The following is a 21,274-nucleotide window of genomic DNA, read 5'->3' as shown; positions in this document are numbered from 1 at the left end:
TGGCATTAACACAACCCATGTGAGTTTTATTTTTGAATGCGGAGGCAAATTCAGGGCATGAGATGCCGTGGAGGGATTTCATAAACTGGAAATCGTGGACATGCTAAATACAGAACTTACAATGCTATTTTTATAGAGTCACCTAGTGGATTATGGATTAGAACCATACTTCAGTGTTTCTGAATACCTGAAATTTGGTTATAGTTGTAAAGTATAACTACATAAGAAATAAACAGGAAAAAGCTAACTCGCCTTTCTGAAATGTCTTAACTCACCTTGATTTTTCACTGTATACCTCAATCCTTTTCATCTTCAGAAACAAATCTAGGGATTTTTTGAACTTATTTGCAAACAAAAATCTCATTAATGGAGTAAATATTGAAAGTATTTCAATGGAGTATTGTTAAAAACAAAAATTTTATCAAAATTCTACATCATTTAGAAACCTCAAACAATGTCTGAAAATGAACAGCCAGGGGCCCCAGCCTGGTCTCCTATCTGCAAAATGGGGATAATTATAAAGCACTTTGAGAGCTACTGATGAAAAGTGCTATCCAAGAGCTAGGAATTCCTATTATTCCATTTCCTTGCTTCCTGACCCAGTAGCTGATAGACACATCATCTTTCTTTTCTCTTCAGGGCTCGTTCCTTAGCAATCCATTGGCTCCATTTTAACAACCTGCTTTAATGAACCCCAGTTAACACGCCACATTTTCCATTATGGAGCCGATGAACCATAAAACATTAGAAAACTGTTTTAAAAGCGTGAACTAGAGGTGAAATCTCAGAATGCTGTAACGCTAAAACTCATGCTCTGTTTTTTACCAAACTTCCTAGGAAAACTCTACCCTGGTGGTATGGCATGCAGTACTGAGCCATTAGTTTCTGTGGCTAAAATATTTACTTAGTTCTTACTCAGGAAAAAATAAAATCCCATTGAAGCTCTGAGGAGTTTTGCCTGTGTAAGGACTTCAGGATTTGGCCTTTCTGACCCTGGAGCAACCCCCACCTTTTCTCAGTGTAATAAAACATATCTGACTATCAATATCCCTTTCATAATTCTGAAAACTTCTTTTTAGGTCACCTTCTCTCTTCACAAATGACAATATGCCTCTCTCTCTAACCCTTTCCTCCAAATAACTGTGGTATCGTCTTATTGGCCCATGCTGCACCCCTCCTGAGATATTAATATCCTTCTTATGGTTTGGTGATCAGAACAGATGGGGGGGCCTAACAAATACCTTATATAGTCTCCCCCCTTGTTTTGTATTCTTTTCTACTTTATGACAGACTTTATTACTGCAGCTGTGCATTGGCTTGATTATTTCAATAATTTTTCCATAATACCCTCAATCCCTTCCCTGCTCAGTGTGCTGGGTGATTGGTTCCTTGCGCTCATATTAAATTATGGTACATTTTTCTGCAGTGAACTGCATTTATACTGTCTACAGTCTTGTACTTACCATCTGCTGGACCAATCACTTTTACAATCCAAATTCTTTTGAATCTGGATGTATTTTTTCTCATAATTTCTGCCTCTTCCAATTTCATTATCCTCTGCAGACCTGAAGCTCTTCTAGTCAAATACCCATCAACTAATTATTGAGGCTTGATCCTGCAAATGGATCCAAGTGCGTGAATGGGCATCCTGCAGGGGTGCATCTCTGCAGATGCTTTTGCAGAATCTAGCCTTTCTGGTATATTCAGGTATTATGAATGATTAGAGTAGACCCATTGCAAGCCATTTGCAGGTTGTAAAGTTTCCATTTATAACAACCCTTTTGTCTCCTGCTCTTAAGCCAGTTTTCTATCTAGCATCCTATGTGACCAGTTTTGTAAACCAATTAGTCACAGGCTTTCATTCAGCATGTCAGTAGACTCACTATTTGCTGAGCATTTTATATCCATTGAACCATTACGGTTATTTTATTTATTTAAGTTTCAAAAATGCACCCATCCCATTCTCTGGGGGCACCTACAAATATCGCATAATTGAAACAGCCCTTCAAACAACAGAGTCCAGAAACAATAACCCTCCAAAGCCCAAAGAACCCACCAGCTTTCCCTCTACCTCCACCATAAAAAGCCTAGAAGAACAAATGGGCCTTGCAGCTTGACCTGGAGACCAATGGATTCAGGCTATGGTGAATCAAGTCCGGAAGAGATTTCCACAGTTGAACATTCTCATTGATTAAAGAAGGGGGTGTTTGCTTGAGCGCCGTGCATGATCTCACCTGTTGTGGGATGACAGCTGCAGGCCACTACTGTCAGTGCTCTGCACTGCCATGCAGGAATCCCAGTGCTGCTTTTCTGGTAGATTTTTGCATGAATTTATTTTGATTGATTGGTTGATTTTGGCACCATATATTTAACTTACATCAAGAGGTCACAGAGCGTTGGGTGGGCATCCTTGATTGTTAGGGCCCTACCAAATTCACCGTCCATTTTGGTCAATTTCATGGACATAGGATTTTAAAAATCATAAATGTCATGATTTCAGCTATTTCAATCTGAAATGTCATGGTGTTCTAACGGTAGGGATCCTGACCCAAAAAGTGGGGGTCGCAAGGTTTTTCTATGTGTGCCTGAGGTACTGCTGTGCTTACTTCTGGGCTGCTGCTGGTGGCCGTGCTGCCTTCAGAGCTGGGCAGCTGGAGGGGCAGTGTTCCCTCTAATATTTTACATCTATGGGCAGAATGAATTTTGTTATGTGCATCAATATGGAGGTGGTGTGTGGTGGGGATGGGGCCAAGGGGTTTGGAGTGTGGGAGGGGGCTCAGGGCAGGGGCAGTGGGTTGGGGCGTGGGGGAATGAGGGCTCTGGTTGGAGGTGCAGGCTCTGGGGTGGGGCTGGGGATGAGGGGTTCGGGAGGGGGCACAGGACTGGGGCAGAGGGTTGGGTGCAGGGGGTGAGGGCTCCGGCTAGGGATGAAGACTCTGGCGTGGTGCCAGGGATGAGGTATTCATAGTGAGAGAGGGGGCTCAGGGCTGGGGCAGACAGTTGCGGGATGCGGGCTCTGGGGTGGGCCAGGGATGAGGGGTTTGGGGTGCAGGCTGCCCTGGGGCTGCAGCAGGGAGAGAGTACTCCCTGCAGCTCTCTCTTGCCGCAGCAGCTTGGAACCGGGTGGGAGGCACCTCTCCCAGGCAGCTCCAGCTGGGCGGGGCCAGGCTGGGGGAGGAGCTCCTCTCTCCCCCTGCACGGCCCTTGATAGCCTGCCATATAGCTTACAGGGAACTTAGCCGGAGAGTGGCAGCTGCTGGCCGGGATCCGAGCTGTGAAGGCATCACAGAAGTAAGGGTGGCAATACCACGATCTCCCTAAAATAGCCTTGCAACCCCTCTGCAGTTCCCTTTTGGGTCAGGACCCCCAATTTAAGAAACACTGGTCTCTCCTGTGAAATCTATATAGTATAAGGTAAAAGACCAGATTTCACGGTCTGTGACGCGTTTTTCATGGCCATGAATTTGGGAGGGCCCTATTGATGGTGGATTTAAGACTGAATCCAAAATAAAATCCCATGTTCAATCCTTGGGTATGGAATCGGGTGAAGAGAAGAGGTACCTGACGTTGCTCAGCAGTGAACCCTAGCATGCAGAAAGCAGCACTGAGGAGTTCTGGAGGAATCCAATGATCTTTGCTTGGAACGAGGCTGCTATTCAAGTAGTGCCTTGGAGTGAATAGAGAAAGGGTAAGGTGGCTCCAGGCTGGAAGGATAGGGTGTATCAGAGAGAGGGGTGGATATTTGAGGCCTTATCAGGAATTCACCTCCATACACATCCCCCTAAAGAAAGACACCTTAATTTTAAAATGGTTACAACTGTATTTAACACTCAGGACTGTGTTGCTGGAACAACTTGTACAGGGGGGTTCTGAGAGCCATTGAACCAAACTGTAAATCCTGTATGTGATGGAAATCATTCAAGCCAGTGGTGCTGCCAGACACCCAGCACCACTAGTTCCAGCACCTATGTCTCAGGAATATAATATTTTTGATGTTATGTGCAGAGATTCCATGTATGCTCACTAGCATACATTTTCTTCCATGTTTAGGGAGACAGAATCTTTGATCTTTGCAGGCCTCTCACCAAATGGGCTACCCTTTAGGGAGCACTCGTATCTGTGCACAGAAACAGCTGTTTGAGACTCAAACTTGGCCAACTTCTTCTCTTTCTCTCTACTTTGTACTTCGAATTCTAAACCTTTTAAAATTTGCACTGCAAACACATTTAAATGTCTGGAAATGTTATTCAAACAGGGCTTGTAAGGAAGGAAACAGCTTCCATAGACTTCGAAATATGGAGTCAGCAAAAAAAAAATAAAACTATGAAGTGCCTTTGTTTACCAGAAGCTTAACTGTAAGGAGAAAGTGTTTCTTATAAAATCTTCTGAGCCACAAGATAAACTGTTGTGCTTTCATATGTATTTCATATGTATTCATATGTTGTGCTTTCATATGTATACATTTATGCTATTTCATGAGATGGTTCTGTGTCCTAGTTCAGTGTTTCCATTGGTTGGCAATGAAAGAAAACACAGACTTTTATTTATACAGTAGGAATAGATCATACGATACATGCCTCTGTTCAAACACATAGGTTCAACCTTCCAAAACAAATACAAGAAGTGGCTTTTGATGAGCCACACACATAGGCTTTAGAGAACTGAGAGGGAGGGGTGAAGGGAGGTGGGAAATACAAGCCTAGATGGAGCTCAGGGACTCACAGAGGGTGCAGAGGCGTAAGTCACAATTAGGGTGACCAGCTAGATTGGTACAGGAGGTGGGGGGTAATAGGAGCCTATATTAAAAAAAGCTCCAACTATCGGGATTGTTGTCACAACCCAATGGTCCCCTCCTTCAGGGGGTCCCCATGGGAGGTAGATCAGCATTGTATGTTGCTAACGCTGTTGCAAGCATCACAAGGCATTTTGGGAAGGGTTAAAGGTGTGAGTGTGGAGTGGAAGATTTCTTTGCAGGTTGCAAGAGGCTGAAGGGGGAGGAAGGGAGAAAGGAATGGGTTAACTCGACACTCCAGCTAGGTCTGAAAATAAGACGCTGACTCCAGCCCAAGGTCACAGCACTCATCCGACTCTTGGCTGCCTGCCAAGAAAGATGGGGGCCTGGATTCCATCCCAACCAGCCATGAGAAAGGAGGATTCAGATGAACAGGACTGCAGAGATTGCAAAAACTAGTGAGATGGCCAAGGCCAGTGAGGGGGAAAACAAAGTCTTGCATCCCTAAAGCCGGTGTGTTTTGGGAAAGCTGAGGAGGCCACAGAAAGCCGGTTTGGACTGGTACAAAGAGCAAGGGGAACAGAGGTCCCTGAACGAAATGCCCCCCAAAGAACCCAGGACTTAAAAACCCTCCTGAGAACCGAAGCAAGCTGGAGATCAACAGCAGACCCTGGATGGCTTGTGCACAAGACAGAACACTCGTCCCCCCTTCCCACCCCCTTCTTCTGATGTTACACCCAGGCTTGGCCAGCCTCAGGTTGTGGGTGTGTGAGTATGAAAGTGGATTAGGGCTGGGGCACTAACGCTTTCTTTCTTTCTCTGAGTGACGTGGGAGTGTTCCCAGCACTCACCCCTGTTATTTTATTATTTTATTAATAAAGCTTTAAAACTTAGACCCTTGGTGTACTCCTTCATCTCCTCCCCTAATGATCCTGTGGCCTCAGCCTGATCACCTGATGCCTCAGGCAGATTGGTAATAGAAATCTGTTACACTGTCCCTGTAAAATTGGGACATCTGGTCACCCTAGTCACCATATATAACATATTGGACAAGACTGATTTAATGAGTATTAAGGTATTTGATTAAATAAAAATCCACTAAAAAGAGGAAGACAAATAGGAGTAATTGCACGTAGAGCACCACAGCTCTGGCAGACACAACCAAGCAGATTGTGTCCAGTGCAAAAGAAGAACTAGATTTGCTCTCATATACAGCCCAGAAATCCAACTCACTTCTATATAGGTTCCAGAGGTATAATGGAGGGCAAAATTTGGTCCCATATCTTTAGCAGTTTACAAAGAAATTGTAGTTTCAAATTAGCTTTCTAGTAGTTTATAGTTTTGAAAATTATAAAGAGACTGGATATTACAGTAACATTAGACCTTTTGAAATATAAAGAGAAGATGCAATCACCTTTAGGGAGTACAACAGTAGTTACAGAAGACCGTTTGGATTTTTTATTAGATGTTTAAGTCTATCCCCCTGAAAGGGCAAGGCATAAGGTAGACCCCAATAGGTATACTGGACCTATACATTAAACTGATATTATTTTTGAATTTAGACATAAATAATAAAAGATCATGGTTAGAAATAACTAGAATCCAGGTATGGATTCAGAGGATTCAAAAGCTGATAGAACCCTACCTCCATCTGGCTTTTTAATTGCTATCAACTAAATCACATATTCCAGGTTAAATTTTGCTTTTGGAAATAACTACTAGCTGGCTCCAGGGCAGGAATCCATTCTAAACATGTGCTCTAGGCTCCAAGCTGTTCTGTCTGTCAAACAATATTGTTAAATTAGCAGACTCCTCTCTTGTGAACTGTATGGTACATCGTGTAGTTTCTTTGAGTCCCTGCCATTGGAATAATAGTGTCCAGAATTTTTATATGGGTGGTCATCATTCTGGGTTTTGTACGTAACTTTCCTGACTCGAGACCATACATGGTTAGGATTTATGTATATTTATTTTCAAGGGTTTGTCAGCTAACTCTGCAAGACTTTGCATGCAATGTAACATTACCCAGAACTGTTTTATCCTAGGTGAGAGGCGAGGGGAAGGGGGAGAAAGATTTAAGCTCAAATGGTTGAGACTGATATTAAGAATAATTTTATAACATTCTTTTGAATGAATGTTTTTACAATTTATTTGCCTCTTACAATTTATTTGTCAAGCAAAGCCCCAGTCTTATAAAAAGATATATCATTTGTATTAAAATGGCCCTGAGTTATTGCCTCATTGATGTAATTGCTGCCCATGTATTTAGAAAGGGTGAAAAACCCAGGCCTATTGTTTCCCTGATAGCTACATTTGGGATGTGCTAACATCCATTTGTGAAGCGAAGGGCCTAGAGACACTAAGGCTATGGCTACACTAGCACTTTTCTCAGTAAAACTTCTGTTGGTCAGGGTCTGCGACCAATGTAAGCTTGATTGACAGAATCGCTGGTGTGGACAGTGCTATGTCACTGGAGGAACAAAAATACAAAAGCACTGCCAGCTAAAACCAGACTAGACTAATATTTGCCCAGAAAAAGAATAACCTTCATGTCTGTCACCCTTGACCTATCCTCTTATCAAAAAGTTGGGGGAAAACCTTGTCCGCTTGCCCAAGGTTAAAATGTAGGCTCTGTCATTCAGTGGGGAAAACAAAGGGAGAGATCCACTTGCCCCCTCTGGCTTTGGTTAGCAGTGCTCCCCCTCCTTCATTGGTGGGATAGCAAGAAGGATGGTCAAGGGTTCTAGCCTTGCATTCAAGAGACCCAGGTTCAATTCTATGCTTCACAGAGTTCTGGCACGACATTGGGCAGGTCACTTAGCCTCTCTGTTCTTCAGTTGCCCACCTTTCAAATGGGGTAATAGCACTTACCCTACCTGACAGGGGCTTGGGGAGGATAAATCCATTAAAGATTGTGATGGGCTCAGTAAAGGAGGCCATGTAGGTACCTATGATAGATAGAGCTCCCTTAGGTATTACAGCCTGCTTTAAACAGTGAAAGGATAGCTCTCTCCCTTTAAAGCTAGGAGGCTGTTAGCTATGGTGGTATGAGATGGGAAGACAGGCACTTTCAGCCTAAACCAGTTAAAGCTTTCTCTAGAAAAATCAAAGCCTGGAAACTAAAAGTCAGCCCTGATGTTCCATGCTTGCAATGTGACACACCATTTAATGAGTGGGCAGCCAAATCCTTTTCAAACTTCACCATCCTAATGGTCTCAGGTTGTAGCCCTCATAGAGAGAGCATTACAGTAGCCTAGTCTCCTCAATAATGATTGCAAGGTCCACATCTAAAGACAAAGCCATGCCCCTTGCAAGGCACAGATGAAAAAAATTAGGCACAGAAGATACACTTGGTGACAGATGACACCTGAGCAGAACCAGTCAGAATCTAACTACCCCCCAGACTGGGAGCCTCAGCAACAAACAGCAGGCTCATCCCTGAACAGAACCCTTGCCAGCTCTTCTACTTGCCTCTCTCAGCCTACTCATGTTACCTCAGTGTTGTCTGCACTGAGCCTCACCCAACTAACAGTCATCTAAGCCCCAGGCTCATGCCAGTGCTGGGCCATTTTTTCCACTGCATTGTCCAGATGCCAGTTTTGAGAATAAATCAGGACTCTCTCCTTGAACAGGTAGAGACCAGACAATTTAGCATCTGAGATGCTCTATATCATGGGTGTTGCTCATTACAGAAGTAGTCTCCCCACCACTTACTTGAATGTTAATGAGATAAGGTTGGTGAGGTAATATCTTCTATTGGACCAACTTCTGTTGGTGACAGACAATGACTACAGAAGTCGGTCCAATACAATATATTACCTCACCCACCTTGTCTCTCTAATATTGCGGGACTGACACAGCTACAACTACACTACATACAACAATTGATTGTTAATGGGCAGACACACACAGTGGCCACCTTATGCCTGGGGAAACTTCTGCCATCACAAACAGACAATTTTTTTGGTCTTTAATCATGTTATCACCATGAACTAACATTAGAGGGTGAGTGATGAAATCCTGCTCTAAGCATTTAAAACAAGATACAGTGGTGATGACAGAACTAATTTACTGTTTGCTCTTGGGCTCTTCCTTTAAATGTGCTCCAAGACAACAGTCAGCCATCTGGAGCGTGCTGGAGTTACAGAAAAAATCCACCAGAGGGTGAATGTAACCAATCACAATTGAACTGAGAATATGCCTTGTTCCTATTTGAATGTATCAAGAGATGAAGGTTAAGAGTGGTGGTAGCGGTAGATGTTAATACCTAATTACTGCAGGATGGGAGCACAGAAAAGAAAATCTCAGGTTCTTCAATTTCCCATTGTAGGCAGGTATGTCTCCTGCTTGTCCCTTCCCCATCTCCACATACTTACAATAATATTCAGGCTATTGAAATATATAATGCCCTTTTTAGTGTTAACAGAAGCAAAGGTACCAATGAAGGTAACTTCAGCCCTCAACTGGGACAGGGCTCACTGTACTTTAACATGACATATACCTATCAGTAGGGCCCTACCAAATTCATGGTCCATTCTGGTAAATTTCACAGTCATAGGATTTAAAAAATTGTAAATTTCATTATTTCAGCTATTTAAATTTGAAATTTCACAGTGTTGTAATTGTAGGGATCCTGACCCAGAAAGGAGTTGTGGGGTGGTCACAAGGTTATTGTAGAAGGGGTTGCGGTATTGCTACCCTTACTTCTGCGCTGTTGCTGGTGGCATCTCTGCCTTCAAAGCTGGGCAGCTGGAGAGCAGTGGTGGCTAGCCAGGATCCCAGCTCTGAAGGTAGAGCTGCTGCCAGCAGCAGCAGAGGAGTAAGAATAGCATGGTATATGTGATGGGTTATTGCCCTCTTCCCTCCTGTCCAGGATGCCATCTGTTGTGCTGGGGTCCCACTCAGCCCTCCAGCCATGCCAGCCTGGGTTTCCCTTGCACTGGGTTGCTGTGCCAGACTCTTAAGCCCCTTTCCAGCACACCCCCAGGCAAGACCACATGCAGCTGCAGCCACAGACTGCAGTCAGATCTGTGAGAGAGGATTCAGCCAGCACCCCAGTGGAGACGTAAACCCCAGATAATATTGTCTTGCACTGTATAGGAAGATCTGCACAGTGCAAGCTCATAAAAATTCGGCCGCTCCCTCAATGTGGAGAGAGATATGCACAACTTCTAACTCCCACCAGGTCCACTACGAATTACACAATTTGGGTTATGTTATAAACAAGAAATACATTTATTAACTATAAAATGTAGATTTTAAGTGATTATAAAGACTAGGAAACAGAACAATGCAGATTACCAAGCAAATAAAACAAAACATGCATACTAAGCTTAAGATCTTAAAGTAATTTCTCACCCTAAATGTTGTTTCAAGCAAGTGCAAAGTTTCTGCAGCTTAGAGTTCATTATATCTCATTATAGACTAGACTCCTGTCTTAGTCTGGACTCAGCCCTTGCCTTTCCCTCAGCTCAGTTCCTTTGTCTCTTCAGGTACTTTCAGCAGTCTTTCTTCTTGGGCAGGAAGGCAATGGAGAAGAGTCCTGTTTGCCGTACTCCCCAGACTTAAATAAGATTTACATAAGGCAGAAATCTTTTGTTTCCCAGTCTTGACCTCCCGCTCCTTTTAGTGGAAAATTACAAGAAGTCCAAGCCCCGGTCTACACTACGGGGTTAGGTCGAATTTAACCGCATTAGGTTGATTTTAAAATGAATGCGTCTACGCAACCAACCCCATTCCGTCGACCTAAAGGGCTCTTAAAATTGACTTCTGTATTCCTCCCCGCTGAGGGGAGTAGTGCTAAAATAGACCTTGCTGGGTCGAATTTGGGGTAATGCAGATGCAATTTGACTGTATTGGCCTCCGGGAGCTATCCCAGAGTGCTCCAATGTGACCGCTCTGGACAGCACTTTGAACTCCGATGCTCTAGCCAGGTACACAGTAAAATCCCTGGGAAATTTTGAATTTCATTTCCTGTTTGGACAGCGTGGCGAACTCAGCAGCACAGGTGACCATGCAGTCCCCCCAGAATCGCAAACGAGCTCCAGCATGGACTGAAAGGGAGACACTGGATCTGATTGCTGTATGGGGAGAAGAATCTGTGCAGGCCGAACTCTGATCAAAAAGAAGAAATGCTAATATATAGGCCAAAATCGCACAGGGCATGGTGGAGTGAGGCTACAACAGGGACACACAGCAGTGCCATGTGAAAGTTAAGGAGCTCAGGCAAGTCTACCAAAAGACAAAGGAGGCAAATGGTTGCTCCAGGTCAGAGCCCCAGACATGCTGCTTCTATGATCAGCTGCATGGCATTCTAGGGGGGGACCCTACCACTACCCCACCACTGTCTGTGGACACCTGCAAGGGGGGAGTCTCACGCAACAGGGAGGAGGATTTTGTGGATGAGGAAGAGGAGGAGGAGGAGAATGCACAGCAGGCAAGCGGAGAATCTGTTCTCCCTGGCAGCCAGGACCATTTCATCATTCTGGAGCCAATACCCTCCCAAGGCGGGATCCCTGACCCTGAAGGCGGAGAAGGCACCTCTGGTGAGTGCACATTTGTAACTACAGTACAGGGTTTAAAAGCAATAGTGTTTAATGTTTGATTTTCCCTGAAGAATTGGGATGCATTCGCGGCCAGTACAGCTACTGGAAAAGTCTGTTAACGTGTCTGGGGATGGAGCGGGAAACCATTCCCACATGTTATGAAGGTGGAAGAAGCCAACCCCACATGCCAAAAGGTTTACCATGGCTGCCTGGAAACCAAATTCTGTTGCCCAGCCGTGTGTGATGTGTCACCATACCGGCAGGCGCGCAATATAAAAGGCAAAATGCGAACTTGTACCTAAAGCAAAGGTGCTGTGTGTTGTGAATTACTTGATTCACTATGCAAGAGACTCCCTTTTATTCTCAGAAATGTATCTTAAATTTTACTCTCCCTTTTTAACTCCCCCCAGGTGCAAATGTTTCTATGCTCCTCCTATCATGTCCGTTCCTGAGGTTATTGCAGATGAGAAGGCAAAAAAAAACGCACTCAAGATGACATGTTTTCCAAGCTCACGCAGTCTTCCCGCACTGATAGGGCACAGCTTAATGCACGGAGGCATTCAGTGGCAGAGGCAAGGAAAGCATTACGTGAGTGCAAAGAGCAGAGGCAGGAGGCTATGCTGAGGCTAATGGAGGAGCAAAGGACATGACGAAGCATCTGCTGGAGCTGCAGGAAAGCAAACAAGAGCACAGACCCCCCGCTGCATCCATTGTATAACCGCCTGCCCTGCTCCCCGAGTTCCATATCCTCCTCACCCAGATGCCCAAGAACACGGGGGGGGGGCGGCTCTGGGTACCCAGCCACTCCACTCCAGAGGATGACCCAAGCAACAGAAGGCTGTCATTTAAACAGTTTTGATTTGTAGTTTGGCTACAATAAACAATGTGGCCTTGTTCTTCCCTCCTCCCACACCACATCCCACCCAGGCTACCTGGCCAGTTATCTACCTTGCCAGTTATATTTTTTTTAATTAATAAAGAAAGAATGCACGGTTTCAAAACAATAGTTACTTTATTTCCTTTGCCAGCTGTGATCGAAGGGGGGAGGGTGGTTGGCTTATAGGGAATTAAAATCAACAAAGGGGGCGGGTTTGCAGCAAGAAGAAACACACACAGCTGTCATGCAATAGCCTGGCCAGCCACAAAACTGGTTTTCAAAGCCTCTTTGATGCGCAGAGTGCCTAGCTGTGCTCTTCTAATTGCCTTCGTGTCCGGCTGCTCAAAATCGGCCACCAGGCGATTTGCCTCAACCTCCCATCCCACCATAAACATCTCCCCCTTACTCTCACAGATATTATGGAGCGCACAGCTAGCAGCAATAACAATGGGAATGTTGGTTGCGATGAAGTCTAACCTAGTCCGCAAACAGCGCCAGCAAACTTTAAACATCCAAAGGCACATTCTACCACCATTCTGCACTTGCTCAGCCTATAGTTGAACTGCTCCTTACTACTGTCCAGGCTGCCTGTGTACAGCTTCATGAGCCATGGGAGACAGGGGTGGACTGAGTCCCCAAGAATAACTATTGGCATTTCAACATCCCCAATGGTAATTTTCTGATCTGGGAAGTAAGTCCCTTCTTACAATTAATTGCTCGAACAGCCCTGAGTTCCTAAAGATGAGAGCATCATGCACCTTTCCCGACCATCCCACGCTGATGTCGGTGAAACATCCCTTGTGATCCACCAGTGCTTGCAGCACCATTGAGAAGTACCCCTTGAGGTTTATGTACTGGTTGACAAGGTGGTCCGGTGACAAGATAGGGATATGTGTTCCGTCTATCGCTCCACGACAGTTAGGGAACCCCATTGCAGCAAAGCCATCCACTATGACCTGCACATTTCCCAGAGTCACTACCCTTGATAGCAGAATGTCAGTGATTGCATTGGCTACTTGGATCACAGCAGTCCCCACAGTAGACTTGCCCACTCCAAATTGATTCCCGACTGACCGGTAGCAGTCAGGCATTGCAAGCTTCCATAGGGCTATCACCACTCGCTTCTCAACTGTCAAGGCAGTTCTCATCTTGGTATTCCTGTGCTTCAGGGAGGGAGAAAGCAACTCACAAAGTTCAAGGAAAGTGGCCCTATGCATGCGAAAGTTTCTCAGTCACTGTGAATCATCCCATACCTGCAACACTATGCAGTCCCACCAACCTGTGCTTGTTTGCCGGGCCCAGAATCAGCATTCCACTGTATCAACCAGCCCCACTGCTGCCATGATGTCCCAATTGCAACATCCTGTGCTTTCAGGAATGTCTGTGTCCATGTCCTCACCACAATCATCTTCGTGCTGGCATCTCAGCCTGGTTCTGCACATACTCCAGGATAATGAGCAAGCTGTTTACAATGCTCACAACAGCAGTGGTGAGCTGAGCAGGCTCCATGCTTGCCATGGTATGGCATCTGCACAGGTAACCCTGGAAAAAAGGTGTGAAACTATTGTCTGCCGTTGCTTTCACGGAGGGAGGGCGGAAGGGAGGGGCGACTGACAACATGTACTCAAAACCACTCTCAACAATGTTTTTGCCCCATCAGGCATTGGGAGCTTAACCCAGAATTCCAATGGGCAGCGGAGACTGTGGGAACTGTGGGATAGCTACCCACAGTGCACCACTCCGTAAGTCGATGCTAGCCACAGTATTGAGGACACACTCCGTCAACTTAATGCGCTTAGTGGGGACATACACAATTGACTGTATAAAATTGATTTCTAAAAATTGACTTCTATAAAATTGACCTAATTTCATAGTGTAGACATACCCTTAGATAGTGTATAGTACCAGGTGACAGGACTACCTGACCTAGTAGCGTCAGAGCTACGTCCCAGGACACCTCTCAGAAAGGAGAGAGATTAGTATCTTCAAAGTCTTATTGTTTCTTCCTAATTGCCCCTCAAAACTGATGGCCTATTGTCTGGTGGGTGTCTCCCAAATACACACAGTTGTCATTGTTACATAGTCAATATTCCTACAATATTTCTAACTTTAGATACAGAAATGATACATACATACAAATTGGATAATCACATTCAGTACATTATAATCTTTCCAATGATACCTTACAAGACCCATCTTGCATAAAATATATCTGTTATCCCATATCCATATCATAAACATATTTCCATAAAGAATATGGGGTGTAATGTTACAGTATGGTATTGCCACCCTTAGTTCTGCAGTGCTGCCTGCAGAGCTGGGCCATCAGTCAGCAGCCATTATTCTCCGGCCGCCCAGCTCTGCAGGCAGCAGCGCAGAACTAAGGGTGGCATGGTACGGGATTGCCACCCTTACTTCTGTGCTGCTGTTGGCGGGGTGCTGCCTTGAGAGCTGGGCACCTGGCTAACAGCCGCCACTCTCTGACCGTCCAGATCTGAAGGCAGTGTAGAAGTAAGGGGGGGCAATACCAGGACCCCCCCCAAATAACCTTGCTACCCCCCTGCAGCTCCCTTTTGGGACAGGACCCCTGGTCTCGCCTGTGAAATCTGTACAGTATAGGGTAAAAGCACACAAAAGACCAGAATTCACAGGGGGAGACCAGATTTCATGGTCCATGACACATTTTTCATGGCCGTGAATTTGATAGGTTCCCACCAATCAGCTAACAGGTACTAATTTGATAATCCACGTTATCAAAGAAGCAAAGTGGTTTGAAAGGGCCAATGTTAACTTTAAAAAAAGATCATTGTTAAGCTGCTGCAATTAGAACAGCAAAGTTTGCTATATGTGAAAGATTAGACAAAAAGTTATGTTCTCTCTTTTTTTTAGTTTGTTCACTTTGTGCACATGACAATCATTTTACTCTTTCCCCGACAGAGTATTTACACTATTTTTTGTGAGCATCTTTCACACAGCACTGGGGGAGAGAAAAATCATTTAGGTAAATATAGAAAAATACGATTGCAAGAGGACAAACATTGGAAGGTGTATTCAGAGGCAGGCATAGTTCCCAAAATTACTTTTAACTCATGTTTGCAATTAATCTGACTTTGGTAAAAAGATGGTGGTAGGAAAAGTTTGGGCTAACTTTCCCCCCAACTCCTTCTAGAGTCTGCTGACATAAAGCAGGCTGTCTGGCAGCAGGAAATCCAGGAGGTGAAGGTGATGGTAAAACGTGGTCAAAACCTTCCTTCCACTGGGACGCTGCTGGCGGCCAGCATAGCCCCAAAAGCGGATGACACTGGTTGAAGTGAGGTTGTGACCACAGTGAGGAGATGTGCTAATTCAGTGCACTTTTACTGCAGCCTTCTTCATTGGGCTCTTTTGAAGCTCGTAATGAAAACAAAAGCTGTCCTCACCAGCCAGAAGCCCCAAGAGAGGGTGCCAGTGGAAACAATTTACACCACCCTGCACTAGACAGGGAGACTTTAACACCCTCCTCCTACTTTAAAGTCAAGATTTTCAAGAAGTGACCAGCGATTTGGGGTGCATCCGTTTTTGGCTACCGTCTCGAGACACCTAAAAGGGTCTGATTTTCAGAGCGTCGGGGCTCAGCACTTTCTGAAAATTGAGCCCCTTTAAGGGGACTCAAGTTTGGTACCCAAAAGCAGAATAACCCCAAATCACTATCCACTTATCAAATCTTGGTCTAAAGCTTTTAAGTGGCCTTGGGATACCTAAATCTAGGATATAGTTGAGGTGCAGTTTCTGTACTTCTGATCTTTCTCTGATGTAAATAGTGGGCCACATGCAGAATATCTGCTCCCCAAAGCTCTTAAGGTGCAGGCTAGAGGCAACTGAATTTCTCTCGACATGTTCAGCACGATTAATTATGTGAGCTGTGTTAGCCACAAGAGTCACCGAAAAGTGTCAGCAAAGTCCCAAGTGCAGGCGTGGAAGATCCAGTCACCCAATTTTTTAAATGGCTATAAAATGCTGGACAAAAACCAGAACTCCCGATTGCAGCACCACCAGGCCTGCGTGCTCAGAAAGGGCTGGTCATACCTCAGAAATCATGAGATCCACTTCAGAGTCACAAACTTTTTTGTAATAATGAATGTTGGGTACTTTTTCTTTGCCTCCTGGTTTTTGAGCCAATAGGTTACTCCTAAGTCCCATTTTCAAGCTCTTCTCTGCAACCCCCTGGGCTAGAAAGTTTACTTTGTTTTAAGAGAAAATTGAGACTCATGACTCCAAGAGATGGGGCTCGAAGACCACTTCCAAATATTGAGAGACTGATAATAAAATTACGAGAGTTGGCAACGATGCCATTGGCTGTGGAGTGAGATGATGTCCCCATCAGCAATGGCTAGTAGAAAGGCAGCTCTAATTGCCTTAGTTTTCCTCTGTACATTCCAGTTCCTATAAAGCTTTGATGATGGCGTAGGCCTGGTCCTGCAAATCCCAACCCACTGAAGTCAATAAGCATTCTGAGTGCAGAAGATTTGTTGGTACACACTCTCTGTTTGGGGCAGAGTAGAATATCAGTCTCCTGTGATTTATAATGCAAAGGCATTCAGCATCCTACACCACCTGGAACACGCAAAGACAACCCAGAAATGTGCTGCCAGGTGTGTGGTGTTGAGACAGGATATAATTGTATAGGTATATTAAGATAGCATCATATAGTTTATGAACCAAAACGCTTGCTAATAGTACTTGTAAATAGAGCTTATACTGTTGAATTAATTTGGGAAGTACAAAATGAATGTGACTAATACAGAATCCTGAGGCTACTCAGTGAATTATTCATCAGGTACTAGTTTTGACTTGGAGCCTTCTCTGCATCCTTCCAGAAGTTATGAATGACTTAATGTATGGGTTCACCAATATTTTGTAGATTAGTAGTATATAGCCTTTAGTGGTGCAGAGAAATTAGTGTAGTGTAGAACTTTTCTTTAAGTCTGTGCTCTGAAGAATATACAGGGCCCACATTTAGCTCTGGCTGAAACTCTTCTATATACAATTGGTGCCAGTGATTCACTTTCTGCATTTAAGACAGGGTAGGACTGGGAACCTTGCGACACCTGCCATATGAAGAAAACCTCTCTTTTAGAATAAGTTGGTTCTGGATGTTTCATGCAGAGCACACTGGAAGAGAGAAATGAGGCCAGACTATGCTTTCTGCAGGGTAGTTGTGTAGTAGGGCCAGGAAACTGAGCTTCAGTTTGCAAAGATTCCTACTCAGCATCCCCCTGGGAGAGGGAGAGGGAGAGGGAGCAGTTTGCCTTTCTGCAGAGTGAAAAGGGGGTGCTGGCCTTAAAAATGGCAATAGCACAGAAGTGTGCAGGGACCCTGCAGAGATAGGCAAACCAACAGAGCTGGTGGGACTGGCGGAGGAAGAAGAAAGCAGAGGAAGACTCCATTTCTATTCCTCTCCTTAGGCAGCACTGCTCCCCATCATAGGAACCCTGCCTATACCCAGCTCAACTCCTCTGCATCAATGTGTTTGATGGGCTGAAGTTTTCTGCATTTGCACCTTGATTCTCCATTTGTGCATCAGGTGCATGTATCTTCCATGTAACTTCCTAACATGGTTGATGGTATCTACTGTCTTTGACATTGATCAATGGTGGGATCATATATGAAGTGCTTCTGGTTTATGCTGGAGCCTGCATAATGCATCCGACAGCATGGGTGCCAGGTTTATATAATTTTTGGTGGTGCCCAGAGCGGAGCCATCCTGTACATAGGACGGACCAGGGCAACTGCCCCAGGCCCCATGCTTTGAGGGGCCCCGCGCTTCAGGGGGATGCGGGGTCCAGGGCGGCCTGGGGAGTTAGTGGAGGGCCTGGCACTGGCAGCAGCAAGCAACCTGGTCCTAGCCCACCCCCTCCCCATCCCCATTTCACCTCTTCCACCAAGCCCCCAGCCCGCCTCTTTCTGGCTTCCAACCCTTCCCCCGAGTGACAGTGGGAGCCGGCGGGGAGGAGCCAGCTGGAGCCAGGTCGCTTACTGCTGCCGGCGCCAGGCCCCCCTACTAGCCCTGCAGGCTGTCCTGGACCCTGCATCCCCATGAAGCGCGGGGATCCCCAAAGCGCGCTAAGCCCAAATATTGGTGGAGCTGGGCCCATACTCCTAAATATTGGTGGAGCACGGGCACCATGGGCCCATGTAACTCACTGCCTATGTCTGACAGGACTGACAGAAGAGCTTCTCCAGCTACCCAGAATTGTCAACAGGACTTAAGGTGAGTGTGAAGCATGTGAACAAGGTTGTCATTGAGCGGGAGCTTTTGGTTAGTGAGACCTTTCTTGTACTTGTGCAACGTAGCCGTCTCTCGCTGGAAGGTTGGAAGCAGGGTGCATGAGGGGACTGTAAGCCAAGGCAGTCAAATGGACTTCAGAATGCCAGGTACAAGTCTCATAGCCACATTGAGCTGGATATCAATGAGACCTGTTTGCAAGATTTTTCCTCAAACAAGTGCACAGTACTTGGCCATGGAGTAAACTTGGCCACTGTTGTCATTCGTAATGTTTGGGCATCGAAGCCTCAGCTAGACCCTGATAGCTTTTGGATGATATTGATGTGACACTGTTTTATAGCTCACCTGCTTCAGATGTGGTTGGTAGATAAGGCTGTGATCGAGAGTCACTCCTAGGTAGCGCAGGGTTAGGATTGTGGTCAATTGCCAGCCCACAGACATTTACATTCAACATCCTCTTAGCTTAGAGTTAAAATTGCTGAGATGGAAAGCTGACGACACCGCTTTTGATGGATTGAGTTTGGCTCCCTTAGCAAGAGTAGTTTTCCATCCTCTTCAGATCACCATTAAGGGTGTCTTCTGCTTCCTTGAGTGTTGCGGCCTGTGTCGTCAGTGCTAGGTCATTGGCATAAGAAACTTGCAGCATGTTGTTTCGAGCACATCACTTATATATAAGCTCAGATGGTAATGGAACAAAGTTCAGCATAAGGCTCCTCCCCAAGCCTCGCTGTTCCTATGATTCCTACAGGATTTTCCTGCCTCTGCCCCAGTACTATCTGACTAGAGCGCGTCACATCCCTCTCTGATAGCCTGGTGGCATTAACAAGGTACACAATGATTCGGCAGCACTTAGAACCTTACTTAAAGTTGCTGGGTACGTTCTGCTAACAGGGTAGATCAACAAAAGAGCCCTGCATTCCTATGTCAGATGGTAGATTTTCCCCACATCTCACTCAAACTGTTGTGTTTAGACCCACATGCTGGACCCACCTGCTTTTTAAACTCCCTTCGGTCTGGGTAGGCTCCAGGCACCGTCTCTCCTCTAGGGCTTGCTCCCTGGGTATAGACTGTCTGGTACCCCTTCTGGAAGTGGGAACCCTGGGACCATCTGCCCTAGGCCCTAAAGCCAGTGTGGCTGCCTCCTCTCTGACACCTCATTAACTAAATCACACGTTCCCCAGAGCTTCACCTTCATGGGTAATCTGATTAATAGATTAACCCTTCAGGGACACATGACAGTTGAAGTAAATAAAACAGACATTGCATAGGCATTTCTAAACCAATCACTCTTTACTCTCAGACAGCAAAAAAGATACAGTAGAACCTCAGAGTTACGGACACCTCAGGAATGAAGGTTGCCCGTAACTTTGAAATGTTCGTAACTCGGAACACAGCGCACTCCGGGCTCCAGATGCCGCAGCTGACACTCCAGGCCAGGCTTCAGCAGCAGTTGAGCTCCCACAGGCAGCTTCTTTGCAGGCAGCTTTTCTCCCTGGTTCAGACTGACTTTGCAGGCTTGTCCCCCTCCTGGCTCTCTCTCTCTCTCTCTCTGTGAATACAGCACATCCCTGTCCTTGGGGGGAAGCAGCACAGACCCCAGTCCTGCTTCTGCTCTGTTGGCTCTGGCTGCCTTGGGCCGGCAGCCACAGCGTCTTCACCTCCTAGCTGTGGGGTGGAGGTGCTGGTGAGGTGGGGACAGGCTGCCCAGATGTGTCTACCTTTAAGGCACAGTACAGTTTTTGCTTTTTTTGTCTCTGAAGTTGCCTGATTGGTCAATTCCAGTTTCACATGGTGTCCGGTTGACTTGTCAGTCCGTAACTCGGGTGTTTGTATCTTGGAGGTTCTACTGTATACAGATCCAGGCAAAATATGAAGCACCTGTATGCAATTCCCTGCCTGAGTTTCCTCACTACTCAAGCATTTTTAGGGATTTCATAGAATCATATGACTGGAAGGGACCTCGAGAGGTCATCTAGTCTGGTCCCCTGCACTCATGCCAGGACTAAGTATTATCTACACCATCCCTGATAGGTGTTTGTCTAACCTGCTCTCAAAAATCTTCAATGACGGAGATTCCACAACTTCCCTACGCAATTTATTCCAGTATTTAACAACCCTGACAGTTAGGAAGTTTTTCTAATGTCCAGCCTAAACCTCCCTTGTTGCAATTTAAGTCCATTGCGTCTTGTCCTATCCTCAGAGGTTAAGAAGAACAATTCTTCTCCCTCCTCCTTGCAACAACCTTTTATGTACTTGAAAACTGTTATCATATCCCCTCTCAGTCTTCTCTTTTTCAGACTAAACAAACCCAATTTTTTCAATCTTCCCTCATAGGTCATGTTTTCTAGACCTTTAATCATTTTTGTTGCTCTTCTCTGGACTTCTCCAATTTGTCCATGTCTTTCCTGAAATGTGGTGTCCAGAACTGGACACCATACTCCAGTTGAGGCCTAATCAGCGCAGAGTAGAGCGGAAGAATTACTTCTCCTGTCTTGCTTACAACACTCCTGATAATACATCCCAGTATGATGTTTGCTTTTTTTGCAACAGTCTTACACTGTTGACTCATATTTAGCCTGTTGTCCACTATGACCCCCAGATCCCTTTCCGTGGTACTCCTTCCGAGACAGTCATTTTCCATTTTGTATGTGCGCAACTGATTGTTCCTTCCTAAATGGAGTACTTTGTGTTTGTCCTTATTGAATTTCATCCTATTTACTTCAGACCATTTCTCCAGTTTGTCCAGATCATTTTGAATTTTAATCCTATCCTCCAAAGCACTTGCAACCCCTCCGAGGTTGGTATTGGCCACAAACTTTATAAGTGTATTCTCTATGCCATTATCTAAATCATTG

The sequence above is a fragment of the Eretmochelys imbricata genome, chromosome 2 (genome assembly GCF_965152235.1).
Source record: "Eretmochelys imbricata isolate rEreImb1 chromosome 2, rEreImb1.hap1, whole genome shotgun sequence".
NCBI classification, from domain to species: Eukaryota; Metazoa; Chordata; order Testudines; family Cheloniidae; genus Eretmochelys; species Eretmochelys imbricata.
This window is presented reverse-complemented; position numbering follows the sequence as displayed.